This window comes from Epargyreus clarus, unplaced genomic scaffold (genome assembly GCF_041222505.1).
Source record: "Epargyreus clarus isolate Ecla_fem2 unplaced genomic scaffold, WU_Ecla_fem_2.2 ptg000017l, whole genome shotgun sequence".
Taxonomy (NCBI): Eukaryota; Metazoa; Arthropoda; class Insecta; order Lepidoptera; family Hesperiidae; genus Epargyreus; species Epargyreus clarus.
The window spans coordinates 12195795-12208111 of record NW_027332225.1 but is presented as its reverse complement, the minus strand read 5'-3'; the positions used below and the strand labels follow the sequence as shown (position 1 = coordinate 12208111).

The window sequence follows — 12317 nt, the reverse complement described above, 5'->3', positions numbered from 1 at the left end:
GGCTCTTAATGTGGCAAGTGGCGCCATCTGGCCAACGACAAGTGTCGATTTCTGGAAATAGGAATCAAAAATTAGAGCAGAGTAAGGTGTCTGCACTTTCCACGATTTAAATGGTTTTTTATGGATATTTATATTGAAATCAAAATTTATAATTATTATTAACTATATTACCTTTAACCTTGTATTCGTTCACATGTTTGTAATTAATTTACTATTTGACATGCTTTTATTAGGTGCTATTCAGGGTCGACTTAAAAAAGACTTAACTACCTGATGTTTCAAACGTCGTTATTTGCAATTTTCTCTGCTTATTTTTATTTTATCGTCCCTGGAAATGTTAAAAGTCTAACACGCAAAGAAACCCCTTTGCGTCTTCTAACACACAAGCCTTTACAGTGACAATAGATACTTATGTATACGTGAATATATTTTAATATTACTATATTCTTTTTTAAAACCAGTAACCCATTGCGTGTTTATTTGGTTTTAATTTTCCCCGATGATATGCAAAATTCGTTTCGCTTGAAAAGCGTAAAATAATTTTCGGGGTGCGCAACATTTTATCAAAAAGTAACATTCAAAAATTGTATTCTCATACACGTTTTGTTGCGAAATGAAGACGGTTAAGTAAAACGGATGCAGGGAATCTGATTTGCATAACTCACGCCCACAAACTTTATGTTTTAACGCGTGGCTTTAGTAACAATCTTTTATGCTCTTTTTCACATAAAATCCGAGCTGTATTTCACTGAAAGGGAAACATGAAAATGAGATAAATGATGTTTAAGATTTTTTTACTAACTTGCATGTATTTTAGAATAGAATGAAAGTTATTATAGCTTTAGTGGGTGTAATTATGTGTGATGGCAACTTAGATGGAATTAACTACTATATTATTAGAATAAAGATTGAAAACATTGATTATATTAAATTGATAATTTTGATAACAATTTTTTTTTTATTATATAGGAGTAGCAGACGAGCATGCAGTCCACCTGATGGTAAGTGGCTACTTCCGCCCATGGACATCTGTAATTAACCCCAGATAGGATTAGATATTTCTACCTGAGGTCAGCCACAGATGAGCCGCTATCCCTGAGGACTAAGCTGGAACGCCTCGGAAAAGTCTGTCTCCCTTCAAAACGGAACACAGCAGCGCTTAACACTGCTGTTTTTAGGTAGAAATAGATGTGGCGGTGGTGCCGCCGGAGTCGAACCACAAAGGGTTCTACCACCTTCAGTAATTTAAATTAATAAGTTACCTTAAAGAGATAAGCATTTCACGCTGGACCACCGTGGAGTACGCATCCCCCAGTAAAGACAACGGCTTAATAACTCAACCTTATCGCGAAATGACGCAGAACAGTTTCGTAAATTGAAACAACTATAATTATGTATCTTATATCAGATTACAGGCAATTGTGCCCAAATCATACAAGGAGGGCGCCTCAAGGCAAACCTCCTTCATTGTGGAGAACGGAAGATTTATGTACATATCATATCTTCCCTTAATTAGTTTGTAACTATACAATTGTTCGGTATCTTGCCCGAGGAAATACGAAATTTCATTAATATAACGCAGGGTATTATATAGAATTGTTAAATTTGCAGCCGGATCATTATTATCTTTGATGTATCTTTGATGTTTTTATCAATGCGTATGTATACCACCGCTGGGCATATTTTGGACTGTGAAGGGTCTACTATACAGGTCAAGTGCGGGTATCTTAAACATATCTGTGGAAATTCTTTAAGAAAACTTTTAATGAGTGAAAATTTTTATATAACACAGAAGTAGCAGACGAGCATGCAGTCTACCAGGTGATAAGTAGTCATCGCTAACGATGAAGATCTGTTACCAACTCCATAGCTGTAGGTGATCATAGACGCGTCGCCACTCTTGAGGAATAACATGGTCGTCTAATATGTAAGTCAGGCGGTGACAACACTACCAAATGAATTGTCACAGGTTATGTTACAGGCTGAGGTCAGCCACCGGGGGGGTTTTAGTGCGGTAAGAGTCCCACATAAACCTGTGTCGCTCCCAAGCCATCGGGTACCTTTTGAAGGTTTCCCCCTCGTGAAAAAAAAGGTCATGTTACACATATACTGGCGACGCCAACTTCGTTCAATGAGGTAAATAAAAATTCTACAGAGAATACAAATGATTCTTAGATATATAGATCATAGATTTGGTAATTCTGAATTCAGGAAAGTGGTTTCAGTAATTAAATATCAGGCATAATTATTTAATATCTGAAATTTACATAGTCAAATGAATTCATTTATTCGTTAATACTGATTCATTTTTATTAAATTTATACTGGGAAATTAAATCAATTTGCATTGCAAAGCGTACAGGTGAAATCTTTTGAGTGTTGAATATGAAGTCGCCTTTATTGGCATTGTAACACCTGTTCGGCTCATAAAATCTAGTAGCAAAGTCAGCATTCTCTATGGCATTTCATATTATACGTGTGGTTGATGTGCGTTTTTATAAGATTGAAGTACCAAGCTAGCATGCAGTCCAACTGTAAGTGGTTTTTTTGTAACCAACTCCGCATAGAACAGGAGTTCTGCCTGAAGGCGATCATAGACGTCTATTCTGAGGACTAATATGGTCGCCTCATAAATGTAGGTCAGGCATGAACACGCTTGGTAACTTCCCTTCAAGTCAAACCACTGGCACTACCCTATTCCTTGCGTGAATATAAACAACAGTAGGTCACATACCAATTACTGAATCACGTGGCACAGCGATTAATATATAGATACGATACATAGGATTCGTTCAGCTTCAATCTCCGATCAGGTAATAAATGATATAGATATTTATTGTATGGCTATGACAATTTCCTATAAATACACAAATGTACTAAAATTTGTCCAGCGTGGAGGCCTAAACCTTTTCCTCTGAGAAACAACCCGTGCCTAGTGTTGGGTGTCGCGGACTGTATTAATGAAAGATTGATGCTTTGGAGGCAAAAACTTATTTTATTTAACTATTACACGTACAGGCGGTTTAATGGTGGCGAGCGGAAGAGAGCGCTCAGTGTTGCCACATAATTGCTACATAACACTTTTTTCAGTGCGATACTAATTCGTCGACGACACTACAAAATATGTATGTAGTTATAATGCTTTATTTTTTTTCTACACTTGGATGAGATAACTATGCGGGAAATTTATTAAATACTACAAAGAACAAACTTAATTAAAACTGTTAGTTTATATAAAAAAAACGTATAAGCTCAGCTAGAAGCAATTTTATTTTATATAAAACTCCACTTAATCTTACTTTGATTTTAGTAATAACAACCGTAAATTGTATGAAAAAAATTGGTAAAGAATAAATTACAAAAGAGTTTTCTCCGCAGGCATCGGAAAGAAACTTCAAAGGAATCATATATTTCACCTGTACTTCCATCACAGATAAGCGATAGGCGATATTTACAAGATAAAAATGAAGATACGGACTTTCTAGTCTTGTCGTGATAATGTAACATAATCCAATTCAACACGAGGCGTTCTTCCATCATTTTTTAAGCAGCAAAGTGTGTAGGGTCGACCTCGGGCCGCATGTCCAATTCGAAATCGGTAATAATCGTTAGTCAATGCGCAGCAAAAACCAGTGAAGAGACTTACTTAGAAGTGATTTAAATAGAAAGTTTTGGTGAGATATTGTTGATACTTTAAAAATAATATAAACACGTTTACGATTCATGTCACAACATAAAGAATTGAACTAGATAATTAATCTAGGTATCTTTTATCATCAGTTACAAAGTATCTTGTGCTTGATAAATTCGCTCGTCTATAGCTACTCGCTATTCGGTGGATATAAAACCATTCCATTATTATTGCTCAGTCAAAAATACACAAAATTATTCATTAAAAATGTCCGGCGAATGTAATGTCGAAACATTTTCCACCAAAGCGAATCGCTTTTCATCTTTCTTTTTATCTTATTTATATTCTTTTTTCTTTTATTATAATTAAATTTTTGAGTGCTAGCAATCTTTTTCAACACGGCATTGAATACGTCAATAGCTTTGGTACCTTTTATGAGTTGTCTTTTCAGGTCTTTTAAAATCGGGTAGATTAGTGCATCGTATCACTAGGAATGGGTGGGGCCACTGCGACTGAAATCTTATCGAAAAGTCTATGCTGTTTGCCTGTGATCTGGGACAATAAATTTTACAATAACAATAACAATAAATTTTAGAACAGATAAATTAATTTTAGCGTCTTGCACCCAAAATGAAAAATACATACCCTTCATAATTTATTTCTGTCAATCTTAACGTATCCTTCCTTTTTTCTCCTTTATGTGTTCAATTTGTATATACCTAATTACAATTAAGTTAAAACCATCTACACATATACGATTCAGAGCGGAGTTTCCTCACTATACGTTATATTAAATTTATAGTAGAATAAAGTGCGAAGCAGAAATCAAGGCATTAAATTCAATCCTTTTCGATCCCGACACGAAATTCAAGTAACATCATCCAGGGAAATCTGGTAATGAAGATCAAATTAATCAGGAGCCCTATCGGTAATATAATCAGCTTATTAAAGAGGCAGAGCTATTAAATGTTAAGAGAATACTTAATTAATAATTGTGTTTTAGTTATAGGTACCTACCGTATTTACTTTCGGACGCATTTAGCAAAAAAGCTTTTGTTTTCACACTACAAACACTTCAATTTTGCTGCATAATTGTAATTGCAAGTTATAATATAATGAAGAAACTCCGAACCGAAAAATCGTAGTATTAAATTCAATCCTTTCCGATCCCGACACGAAATTCAAGTAACGTCATCCAGGGAAATCTGGTAATGAAGATCAAATTAACCATGAGCCGTGTCGGTAATATAATCTGCTTATAAAAGAGGCAGAGGTATTAAATATTAATGGCATGCTCATAATATTACATCCGAAGCCATACGAGGTTTAATATTCAATTTTGTCATATGGTATTTTCGGGATACGGTAACTTACTTATAAATATGGAGAATATTGTTAACATAGGAATTCATTGGCTGGACAATAATAAACTTCAAATAATATTGGATTATTACTTAAAGTCGGCCACACATATACGAAGATTAATTTAGTACCCTTCATTGATCTCTGTTTTTTGCGTTTCAAATCCGCAATCCTAAGGACTCCTATTATATATGTATGTGGCGACAATAATGTCGTCAACCGGATAGAACACAGAAGTACAAGGAGTTCTAATACATTTTTCATGATATCCGTGTGAAAATACTTCTTCCTCGGGTATATAATATTTATCAAAATACTTTCTGGAATTCGAACCCAAGACTCCTGTTACAGGTCGAAATTAAATCTACTGTGTTACCTCTTTGAATATCCGAACTATTATGATGACCCATTTATCGAAATCTACATTTAATTTCCACTTTTCAGAATTACTATAATTTATTAATCCGTTATTTCTGTAAATCATTGTATATATGAAAAAAAAAATTTAACAAAAAAATAAAACCGACTTCTATGTCACTACAAAGTAAAAAATAATTGAAATAAATGTTGGTTTAGTACATATTTCTGAAGTCGGCGCTCAATATATTTCGTTTGATAACAGCGTGTCCAATATGAGCGCCGACTTCAGAAATATGTACTAAACCAACATTTATTTCAATTATTTTTTACTTTGTAGTGACATAGAAGTCGGTTTTATTTTTTTGATAAATTTTTTTTTTCACCTTTTTTAGTGATGATATGCTAACGTTTGTATTAATATTATGTAAAATTGTATAAATGTGATCATGAATAAAGGTAAGGTCTGAATAGATACGGATTGGACCCACCCGCTCGCAGGGCGCTGCCGCGCCCTTCTCGCTTAGTTTTATATTGTCTTATATGTTCCAACCTAACCTAACCAATTCAATACGAAACACTATAGGCGAAGCTTTATGAGATACTAATTATTGGCTAGGTTAGGTAGGATCATCAGGATTGAAGAATTGAAGGTCATATCTTCCATCATATGTCTCTACTCAAAGACGTTATCATATATTCGTAAGCTCCAAATGCCTAAGTTGTATGGTTGAGGCAGAAGGCACTTCTGCATTATCAGAGTTGAAGAGTAGAAGGTCAAATTTTCCATCATATATCTCTACCTATCAACCTTATTGAATATTCATAAGCATCAAATGCCTAACTTGTATGGCTGAGGCAGGAGGCACCTCTGTATTATCAGAGTTGAAGAGTCGAAGGTCAAATTTTCCATCATATATCTCAATTTATCGACTTTATTAAATATCCATAAGTTCCAAATGCCTAACTTGTATAGTTGAGGCAGGAGGCACTTCTGCATTACCAGGGTTGAAGAGTTGAAGGTCAAATTTTCCATCATATCATGATAACCTAGACACTCAATGTTCATTTTAAGTTTCATGAGAATTGAGTGGGCAGAAGGTAAGTTGTCATAAAATATGTAAAAAGCAGGGGTAGTGATGATGAGTTCCACCCCATAACTTAAATTCTAATCATCAGAGCGTACTAATGTTAAGGTAGGAAAGTACCGCAATGAAACACCCTTTCATATGAAAAAAAGAAAATTAAAATTGGTTAAGAAATACTCGACTTATTCAAGTTTATATGAAATCGGGTTTTTCCAATTTTCCGGGAAAACTGGCGGAAATTTTCAAATTTCCTCGAAATGTGACCCCTTGTGAAACTAGCCGCATACAATGGTGTATGAATCATGTCGATCGGTCGCGGCATCGCGAAAAAATCGCCGAACAAACATAAAAAAAAAAAATATATATATATACGGTCGAATTGAGTAACCTCCTCCTTTTTCGAAGTCGGTTAAAAATTCCCTTAATTCAATAATCCATTATTTCTATAAATCATTAAATATATTGCAATTTTAGACGTTCATCAGGACATTTTTGGCTTTTCGTATAAAATTTCCATTAATCACTTTTATAGCGCCGTCAATACCAATACTGGTGATATTAAATAATTTTGCTGAAGGTCCAGTTTATAAATAATAATATTAAATGGCAACAAATAACAATTTACGTCCACGTTCATAAATAACTATCATTTACATATTGTTGTTGATAAACTCAACGGTATTACGTAACTAAGGTAACGGTAATGTATATTTTTTATGTATTTAACTTGTTTTTAGTTTAGCAAACGAGCATGCAATTTATACGTTTTTTGACCAAGTCCATAATTATAGAATGAGTTCTACTTGCAGGCGATGACAAATGACTTGCCATTTTCAAGAAACCTAAAGCGTTCAAGCTTATCCCTCAGGGGTAGGCGGCGCATCTGTGGCAGATCTCAGGTAGGAATATTTAAATCTATCTGGGGTTTACAGATGTCCATGAGCGGCAGTAGCCACTTACCATCAGTTGACTGATAATATAGAAAAATGCTGATCTTGTATGTAAATCAGCCGGGATCAAAATCCCTTTTTATGTAACGAAATCCTGGTTTAAGATAAAAATTGTGTGGTAAGGGAGATATACTTTTCCTAAGCGTTCTAACTTAGCCCTACGGATTAGCAACGCGTTTGAGGCCAACCTCAGGTATATCTAACCATATCTGAGGTTGATAACAGATTGTCCATGAGCGGCAGAAGCTACGTATTGTCTGCGTCAAACTGCTAGTCCGCTCTGAATATAGAAACGAGTTATAGCAAATTGTAGATATTAGCGGAACGAAGACAGCGCAAGACCCCTCCAAGTACCCTTCCGCTGCCCACTCTCATTCACGGGTATATGCTATATAGTATATACCGCAGGGTATATAGTATATAGCAGTATATACCCTTATGTTACTACGGAATATATGTTTGTAATTGTGCGCAACAACTTCGGTGCGGACTAGCAGATTGGCGCGGACTATGCCATTAGGTGTACTGCAAGCTCTTTGCTACTTCCATATTATAAAAAACGGTATAGCCGTGATATCTACCGATACAGGTTCTACTATCTGACAGTAACACCTTTAAAAACGCGTTTGTTATTAAAGGTATCGAGTTCTTAAGGATAATCTCTTCCAAGACTTAGATTTCCTACCTGTACCCTTACCATGAGTTTTTATGTTTTCACAAATATGACTGTTTTGGTATTTGTTTACGTATTTGCCCATACTATTTCCAATCAGCGCCCCTAGCGGATTGTATCAGAACTATAGTGTCGGTAACGTGTTAAATATCTAAATTGACAAAATAGCGCTTTATGTTTTGTCTCTCTTTTTTGCGAATGTGAGGTAGACAAAAAGTTCATCGTCACTTGAGTACTTCCTTATTGTTACATTTACTCAGTCTACTGAAGCAAACGGAACAGAATAATGGATTGAGTAAATGTAACGTAACATTGTGGGATGTTTGAAAACTCATGGTAAGGGTACTGAATAGAACAGGAAGAACGAATACTGTAGAAATTACATTTTACCGTTTAAACAAAAGTATTTCCAATAGCACCGGAATAAGAATAACGGCAAGACGTAGCTTCCAATATTTGTTTCGATACAAAACAAGTGACTCGTGTCGTCGGAACGTCGGCAATATGTTTTAGTCAGGATCAGTTTTAAGTTTCGTACAATTGTGTAGAGGGTATCTGGTATAAGCATGGATAAATATAGGAGATGTGTTCTGAAATTATTAATTAATCTGTGACGAATAACTAGGCTTCTGGAATAAAGTAATGTACTTTTTCACTCGACAAAAGGTGTGATTTAGCAGCTACCATACTGCTCTTACACACATAGAGTCTAGGTTCAATTCCTGGTAAGAAAGATATCTAAGTGATGAATTTAGATGTCTGTCCTTCCATCCTAGTGACAAGCTATCTGAGTTTAAAACTGCAATTTATTTAGTAGAGATTTGTTGGAAGACTTTTTGTAACAAAACCCTAATAATAGGGGTCCTAACTTAGGTCTCAGGAATAGACTTTAAACTATTTTTGAAGTTCGCTACCACTTATTAAAAAGGCAGTTTCGTTCTAAATACTCAAGTGAAGTGAGTGAGTGAAGCAACTATTATCTATTTTAGAAAAAAACTCCATTCCGTTCGTTAACAGCGTAGAAATCTTAGAACATTAGTACCTCACATAACATTACAAAAAGATTATGCCGTTTCACATTATCATCCACCAAGACATACGTCTCTAAAGTTCTCAAAGTCGCATCAAGTCGTAGACCGTGTTGAGAGTCACTTTCAAAGTGTTTCAAAGTATTCTTTTCCATTCAAAGTATCTATTCTAATGAGCCAGTCAAAGAACTAAGTAAGTCTGTTGGAATGTTAAAGATAACGCAACACTATTATTACCGTTTCTTTTGCTTTGAAAGATTACGGGTGTGATTTATTAATAGAATGGAATTAATCAAATGAGAGATATGATGTCCTGATATTATGTCATTTCTACCTATAGAAGTATTTTATGATGTAATATATCCCTATCACTGAAGAGGGATGCAAATTTGAGAATGCCATGATGACCAAGCATCCAAGAAATAATTATAGAAAGCGGTAGATGTATTTAAAAAGGCCATCGCTCAGCTGTAGTGGAAACAATAGTCACTATTACTTCTACCCTCGCTAGTGCGCGTTAATAATCAATCGGTTCAATGTTTTATCTAAGAAAGATCGTTTTTTTTAATTATTGAAGTTATTGAAAGATTTAAATCTTTGTTAGGCGAAAAATTGATAGATAGATAAATAATGAATGACAATACATATTGCTTAAAAAGAAAGACAGTTTACGAAATATCAGAACTCAGCGATTTAATTACCAAAATCACGTAAGCAAAAGCCCACTGCACCTACTGGTATGACACGCGGGATAATTTCGCACCGCCGAGCGTATAATTCGCCTAATTTTGCTCGGTACGTGCAAACAGTAATACTAAATTCGGACTCAAATGCCATAATAAACAACTGGTAATACTTTGAATACGTGTTATAATATTTCCCTTGTATCGCATGTAGGTATGAATTTCAAGTTGATCACAAAACATTTCCCACGAAAATAAAGACAGTTTACAAAATAGCAAAACTCAGCGATTTAATTACCAAATTCACATAAGCAAAACGCTGCACCTACTGGTATGACACGAATAATTTTGCACCGCCGAGCGTATAATCCGCCTAATTTTGCTCCGTACGTGCAAACAGTAATACTAAATTCGCACTCAAATGCCATAATAAACTAAAAACAAGTGGTAATACCTGCTGTAATATTTCCCTTGTAGTAGCATTCCATTGTTGCGCCGTGTGGCTGCTGAGAGATATGTTCCCAGTATGTTTGTAGAACATCCTTAAATGTTGCCACATTTTACTACCTAATTTACCCGTGCTTATGCAAAATATACGTATTACATATTATTGATTTATAACGCACGTTGGTGAATTTTTATCAATATTAATTTTCTACGAGCCGACAATACGAACAGCTGAGTACTTTGATATAACACCATTTTCACCATAATTATGTTCTGATGATAAGGTCTGATTGATGAAACTCTCATCATTCACACACATTTAATATTAATCAAAACAAGTTCAACAGAGCTGTTACAAGTCAGAGATAATTAAAGCATTTGATATAATACATACATGAAAATGATGACAATACATTTTGCACAAACAGAAAGACGAAAAGAGATCTGAGCGATTTAATTATCAAAATCACGTAAGCATAACGCTGCACCTACTGGTATGACACGCGGGATAATTTCACACCGCCGAGCGTATAATCCGCCTAATTTTATTCCGTACGTATAAACAGTAATACTAAATTCGGACAAATGCCATAATAAACTATAAACAAGTGGCAATACCTGCTGTAATATTTCCCTTGTAGTAGCATTCCATTGTTGCGCCGTGTGGCCAAGAGAGATATGTCCTCAGTATGTTTGTAGAACGTGTTTAAATGTTGCCACATTTTACCACCTAATTTACCCGTGCATGTGCAAAATATACGTATGATATATTATATTGACTTATAACGCACGTTGGAGAATGTTTATCAATTAAGTTTCTACGAGCCGACAATACGAACAGCTGAGTAATTTCTATAACACTCTAATACTAATGATAAAGTCTGATGGATAGAATTATCATGATTCATATACATTTAATACTTACCAAAATAAGTTTAACACAGTTGTTACAAGTCAGGAATAATTAAAGCGGTTAGTACGAGGTTAAATTACGATAATTTAAAATAACAAACGCAACACTAGAACACTAATTACCCTGACCTCAGCTAGCCCCTAGCAGCGTGCATTCAAACCTAACCTAATCTAACTTAAATGGTACCAATTCACACTGCATGGTCGAATGCCGTTACCGTGATGTGCGAAGTAATGTTATAATGTCCAGCGGGTGCACAATCCACCTAATTGTACTAAAACACTGTTAATATTTAATCTGCCGCAACACGACGTTTGCCTACCCAGGGTACGGGTGTGTTATCCGCTTTATCTATTTAATTTTATAAAAGTACTTAAAATATAAAAAAAATCTATGTAATTTACATCCAATATACGTTGAAGCAGCAACTCGGATATGTAGAGACTCTTGATGTAGAGATTAAAATATATCTAATTTTGATATAACTTCTATTACGGTTTACCTGTATTCGGTACATATTGATTCAAGTTATGTAAAGCAACATATGCGAATCTGAGATTTGTTTCTTTACATTTTTTATTCTGTAATACGACACGAGATATATGTACGTGTTACCAAGTTAATAGTACGTCGGGACCAGAATAGGGCTACGGTATACCCTGCCTGTCGTAAGAGGCGACTAAAAGGGGGCTTCCGGGGTTGCGGGTGGCAAGAGTGGGAGCTCGAACCGCCCAGCCAGCGGCCCCGGGAAGGACGGCGGTATGTGTGGTCGCATACCGTCGTACGCACCAGACGGTGTGGCGAGCGCCAAGCTCACCTGGGCGGAGCCCAACGGGGCAACGCGCTAAGAGGGCTCCGGTTGCGTTCCTTTGGGGATCCCGGAGCCCTACACGCAGCGCCGAGGACGGCCACCGGGGGGTTTTAATGCGGTAAGAATCCCACATAACCCTACGTCGCTCCCACGACACCGGGTACCTTTTGAAGGTTTCCCCCTCGTAAACAAAAAAAAAAACAAAAAAAGTACGTACCTATATACAATGCATTTTTCGCTACTAAAATCAAACAGATTAAATCATATTACTATCATGTTACAAAGCCAAAACACGAATCGTTTGATGAATACTTTACGCAGAACAAAGTGTTTATCAATTAAGCATCCATTTATCAGCCTACGCAAGCTTCAAGG

At 35.7% G+C, this 12317-nt stretch overlaps 1 protein-coding gene across 1 annotated transcript in view; it reads left to right on the top strand.

The window, feature by feature from the left end:
- nAChRalpha1 (nicotinic acetylcholine receptor alpha1) overlaps positions 1–12317 on the top strand; it is a 319225-nt gene that overhangs the window by 87888 nt on the left and 219020 nt on the right. The gene's annotated exons all lie outside the window — the stretch shown is intronic.